The sequence below is a fragment of the Neovison vison genome, chromosome 1 (genome assembly GCF_020171115.1).
Source record: "Neovison vison isolate M4711 chromosome 1, ASM_NN_V1, whole genome shotgun sequence".
NCBI classification, from domain to species: domain Eukaryota; kingdom Metazoa; phylum Chordata; class Mammalia; order Carnivora; family Mustelidae; genus Neogale; species Neogale vison.
This window is the reverse complement of record NC_058091.1, coordinates 189,226,833-189,233,124: the sequence shown is the minus strand read 5'-3', so window position 1 is coordinate 189,233,124 and position 6,292 is coordinate 189,226,833. Positions and strand designations below refer to the sequence as shown.

Genomic DNA, 6,292 nt, shown 5'->3' with positions numbered 1-6,292 from the left:
TACATTATGCAATAAATATCTATACAGATTTATAATATTTTAGTCATTTTCTTCAAGATACAAAAAATATGACGTATTTCAGTAGTTACCTCTGATATTTTGACAAATCTCCACGCATTTAGTAGCTTCAAACAAACAAACAAAATGTATCATACTTACAGTTATGTAGTTCAGAAATCCTACCGGGGTCTCACTGAACCAAAGGAAAGTCAGGGTGTCAGCAGTGCAGTCCTCCTTTTGGGGTCTTCAGGGCATAACATGTTTCCTTACCTTTTGTAGCTTCTAGATGATGCCCACATTCACAGAACCTTCCTTGATCCCTAGTAATAGCAGTGTTCTACCTCAGTATGCACTTCCCTAGTCACACCTTCTTTTAACTCAGGCTTTTGCCTCCCTCTCCTACTTATAGGTACTCTGGAATTTAAATTAGATTCATCTGGATTATCCTGGGTAATCTGCCTATTTTAAGGTCAGCTGAGTAGCGACTTCAATTCTATCTTTGATCTCCATTCCCCTTTGTCATAAAACTAAATATATTCACAGGTTCTGGGGACATCTTTGTGGTAAGGAACATTATTCTGCTTTCCACATATATAATTGCTTTAATTTCCATTTATCTTATTTTAGCTTATTTTATTTTTTGAAACCTTATTTGTTATTCTTAGAGAGTCTCATTTTTGAGTGGATTCAGACTTAAAGGTAGAAATTCCCAGAGAGGGCAACTTCTATCTCTTGGCAATCTGTTCCTGGCATTTTTCTTTGGCCTCCTTCTTTCTCTTGGTCAAAAGTTCAGCATATTCTGCTGCCTCTTATTTTTCTTAATACGCTCTTTCTTCAGTGTAATATGCATTTGTTGCAAGACACGTGGAATAACAAGGCACTGAATCGTGGGCACTTTGGTCCTAGGTTTACCTATATTTATAGGCTTTTTCACAACCTAGTGATGATCATCATCTTCTTTAGAGAGATTTAAAAGCACATTAATTCTGCTAGCTCTATTGGGCCCCAGGAAAGAATTATCACAGGAGTATCAGTAGGTAGGTTTAGGAATATCGTTCTCTCCTTTTTGTACACTGACCAAGGTCAGAACCATTAGGTTGGCATCTACAATGCAAATCTAAACACACTTGGGTTTTCTTCTCCAGCCCTTGATATGTAACAGGAATCACCCTTGCCCAGCAGTAGGCAGACAACCACGAGTCAAAACATCCTGCTTCATGGGAAAGCCTTGTCTGTCATTCCCACCACAGATTCCAACCACATAACCCACCTAGAATCTTCACCTAGAATATCAACAGTAACTTCTCTGGCTGCATACTTGTCATAAAAGTTACAAAGTTTGCCTTCATCATACACTTCAGTGAGTTTCTAGTAGCCAGTAGTTGGGAAGAGGATGTTCAGCTTCACTACTGAAGCACCGGACCACCTCCAGGGCACCACAAGAAAAAAACAAAAAACAAAAACAAAACAAACCAAAAAAACCCACCACCACCAACAACAAAGAAACCTCCAATTGTCTTATTTTGAACAGGATTGATCACCACATTTTAAAGAAATATTTTGACTCCTGAAAGTAAAAAACAGTGTCCCCTATATTTAATGTGTTTTATGGTAAGATTATTCTCTAAAAAAAGTAAAAATTAATCAAGAGGCTTGGAAGTATCTTTCATCTGATTTTTCAAAAGATTTAATCATTTCTTTATTTGAGAGAGAGAGCATGAGCAGGGGGGAGAGGGAGAAGCAGGCTCCCCACTGAGCAGGCAGCCCAATGTGGGGCTTGATCCCAGGACCCTGGGATCACGACCTGAGCTGAAGGCAGACACTTAACTGACTGAGCCACCCAGATGACCCTCTTTCATCTGCTCGTAAAGTGAGATACTTGATAAAAGATTTTTTAAAAAATATTTTGTTTATTTATTTGACAGACAGAGATCACAAATAGGCAGAGAGGCAGGCAGAGAGAGAGAAAGAGGGGAGGAAGCAGGCTCCCCACGAACAGAGAGCCCGATGTGGGGCTCGATCCCAGAAACCTGGGACCATGACCTGAGCCGAAGGCAGAGGCTTTAACCCACTGAGCCACCCAGGCGCCCCGATAAAAGATTTTAATGAAAATGTCTTGACTATTTTATTTATTCAAATATCAACTATGATGAGTCATTTGGGTACATTTTCTTTCATGTTTATCCAAAATAACCCATTTTACATCATCATTTATTAGCTTTTCAAAGCTGTCTTAAGCCCCTGAGTTTAAAGAAAAAAATTTTTTCTGCTGTTGTTTTCCAAAAGACTTGGCAAAGGAAAAGTCAGCTTCAGCTGGACTATGTCAGCTTTCAGTGGGTGCAAGGAGGAATGAGGAGCAGCTGAAGATAACAGCCATCTTCTCAGTGAGCTTGAACATTTGCTTTTAAATAAGCCCCATGAGAGACTATGGACTCTGAAAAACAGTCTGAGGGGTTTGAAGTGGCGGGGGGGGTGGGAGGTTGGGGTACCAGGTGGTGGGTATTATAGAGGGCACGGCTTGCATGGAGCACTGGGTGTGGTGAAAAAATAATGAATACTGTTTTTCTGAAAATAAATAAATTGGAAAAAAAAAAAAAAAAGCCCCTGAGAATGAATTCAAATGCAAAAATGAAACATTGTGAAGATAACACATTAAGATTTACTATTTGTATTATCAGTATTTTAGTAATATATCAGAATGTTAAAATACTAACAACTGGTAATGTGGTTTATGTTAGATTCATATGAAAGGCTCATTTATAAATTACATATATTTATGTGTATATATATGTATATATATGTATATAGATATATATATCTATATACACACACAGACATACACACATTAAAATTCATCTAGGTTTTCTAAAAACTACAAGTCCACAACTGGTCTCGTAAAAAACATATTATTTTCTGTGAGGAAATTTTTAGGGGAAAAAGATGTGTATTAGCGTCAATTTAGAGAATACAAATGTATGACCATTTCATATCTTGTTATGAAAGCAAAATAAAATAAACGAAAATATGGTGTGGAAAATAGTAATAAGGCCACAGTTGCTCTTTGTGAGTATTTCCATACTTTATATTCTGTGCAGTCTTTTTTTTCTATTCTTTATTGTAAAACTGAAAAATGAAAACACATTTTTGTTATGTATAATGTCCTGGTTAATGTAACAGTTTTAAATAAAGATAAAACATCTCCTTAGGTATTGGACTGATAACTTTCTTCTCCCTCTATTTTGATGGCATTTCTAATAAAACATCACATATTTGGTAGATAGCAAATTGAGAAGAGTCTTTTACAAGCCAAACAAATCTGTTTTTCTTTTTGTGCTATAGGCAAAACATTTCCCTTTGATTTATAATTCTAATATAAAATTGCAATGCTCTATTATTATAATAAGTAGAATCTAAAGTCACATTATTGAATATAGTCATAAAAAGGGACAAGCAGTGTTATTTTTTTATTAAGTATGAGTAATTTTACACACTTTAGTTTATCAATTTTGACTGGTTTCCGTTTCTCTGACTAAAAACATTATAGCTTAGATTTATTTTCTTTATTTTTTTCTGACAGAAAGGTATAAAAACAAAAATGATAATAAACACGATTGTTTGACTATTTAAGTGACTCTCTAGTTCGTATGAAGTTGCATTAATTCAAACAATCAGAAACTAGAGTATATATTGTAAGATTAACAAGGTGAATAGTGTCAGAAAGAAAGAGCTAATATCTGTCAACTTTTTTGCTGACACCTTAAACAATTTTCATAATAAACTAATTCTATATTCACTTACAATTAATTATTTTTATAATACAAAGAAGCAAATTTCCAAACATTTGAGCTACAATGCTAGGTACAAAGATCACAAAGGCATTATCTTGCTATTAGAGTGTCCCTGCAAGATGTATTTAAAATGCTGGCAGAAGTTTAAAAAAGTGAGATGACAGACAGTACACATGTAGCACATGGCATTTTCAATTAGGATTTTAATTATGCTTTGTGAAATCTAGTGATACTTTTTTATTTCTTAAAATAAATGAGGTAAATCTCATCAGAATTATTTACTCCTATGGATACCAATTTATATGATAAACCACTTTGTTCTACAACTGCATTACCAAAACCCAATTGTCTCATGCTGTTCATGGAAGTCAGTAATAGGACACAGACTGTGATGCTATTAAAGCAATTCAATAACAGAATATTAGAATGTCTACTAAAATATCACAAATGAGTATCAGAATTTTACATAATGCTGCTAGAGTATTACAGCTTTGCGGTATTTCCTTTTGTTTTACAATTTAGGCAGTAATATTACTGATGTAATTATGTTTCCTATCTGTATAACCCAACTTTAGACCTAAATCATAGTATTGCCTTCATCATAATGAAATGCATTTTTTCTTATTCTAGAAATGGCTTGATAATTCTGCATGATTTTCAAACTGTAAAAACTTCAAATTTGCATTTATTACATCTTGACAATCTAAGGACTAGGCATTAAATCTTAGAAAATTTTCTTAAATGATTTCAAAATATATCAAAACTCAGAGCACCAGTTTTGTTTTTATTGTTAAAAATTTAAGCAGAGCAATATTGTTGGAAAGTGATGCTATTATTGTCCATGGCCATGAAAATTTTCTTTAAAAATAAGATATTTACCATCTTGCTTACCAGAAAATTTTCGTTTGATTTCACCCAGTTCAACACCAGTTAAAGATATTTACACACAATAAAAATTTTTCTGCTTTTATATGTGAAGAAACTGGTCCATTAATATTCAATAATTTTTCAAAAATCAAACTCAGTTATTGAACCTATATTAAAGAATATATAAATGGCTAATATGTTTCTTAGCCATTAAGACAAAACCACTATTTCTTTTTGATGATGTAGAAATATTTTCGTGATGCTTAGACTATGAGATATTATCAGGTATAAGGATTTTGGTGCTGGTCAAACTCACGGTGAGAAACATGGATTATGGAGAGAGTATGGAAAACTTAATAATTGTGGGGGGGGCTTGGGGGTGAGAGTATCCTAAGAACGATAAGAATAATTTTGAAAAATACATAAATATGGGTAAATGAGGTACAATGTATTGTAGAGCACACTGCATTCCACTGGAAGAAGATAATGACATTTAACTCAATAAGCGTGGTAGAAAACTGTCACTTTTAGTTCCCACAATCTTCTCCATAACAATATCCTTTGGTAATGTTGAACACTATCAGCGCTCTTCCCCTGATAAAATTTATGGGCAACTGGACAGACAAGCTTTTGAACATAGACTGGGATTGTTGTCATAATACTAATAAAAGCTGAATGAAAGTATCTCATAAGCCCAGATGGACTAAGGTTATATTAGAATACTTGGTGTTTCTGTGGTAGCTCAGACTATGCTGCTAGTTTCCACAGAAACAGTATGTCAGGGTGACATGCCCTGAGGCAATGTGAGGTTTCTGTGGAAGAGTGTTTACCAATGAATCTTTTGGACTTCTCAAAAATATGGGGAGTTATCTAATGTGATTTTTATCACTTATAAAATACTCAAGAAATTTCCCTTCACGTGGCAGTATCTACAGCAGTTTGCCTCCTTCTCCCCTGGACAAAACATGTTTCCAATGCTTGCAACAACTAATGTTTCTACTAGCTTTTGACCACAGACCAGAACAATCTAAACCACAATCATACAGCTTACTGGGATTTTTCTTTTTTTTTTTCTTTTTTCAATGCAGGAATATATCTTAAAAAGCTTGGCTAAGTTTTCCATTCTATATGCATAATGATCACGATATATCTGCACTCCTGCTGGTGGCCATTTTCACAGCTTCCTCTCCAATAATTAAATGACCACCGGTAAGCATATTGCCCATCGAATTTAGAGAATCAAACGTTTTTCTTAATATCCCTTTCAGCAAAAGTGATTTTATCGTCTTCCTTCCATTTTCTTAACATTTTAAATAAATCTACCACTGATTAAGGCAAAGGTTATTTCTTAGCACTTTAATCCTCTTTACATAGTTAATTAGCATCAAGTGTTTCTATTTTCTGGAGTATAAAGCTCTGGGTGTGTGTCTTAAATGTATACGATGAGGTTTTGGTCATGAAATATAAAGCATTCATAAAATAAGTGTCTTTCCTGTAAATCATTTCTGAATATGAAAAAGGATCTTAATCAGTTTACCAATCTGAAATATATACATTTTAAGAATTAAATGATTATATTGTGTATTTTTTATTGTAATCCAATGTGATGAAACCACGACTTTCAACAAAATAAAAAT

The 6,292-nt window shown here is 34.1% G+C and overlaps 1 pseudogene; it reads right to left on the bottom strand.

Moving 5' to 3' along the window:
* Positions 1 to 725: 725 nt before the first annotated feature.
* LOC122900941 lies at positions 726 to 1,476 on the bottom strand (annotated as a pseudogene).
* Positions 1,477 to 6,292: the final 4,816 nt, after the last annotated feature.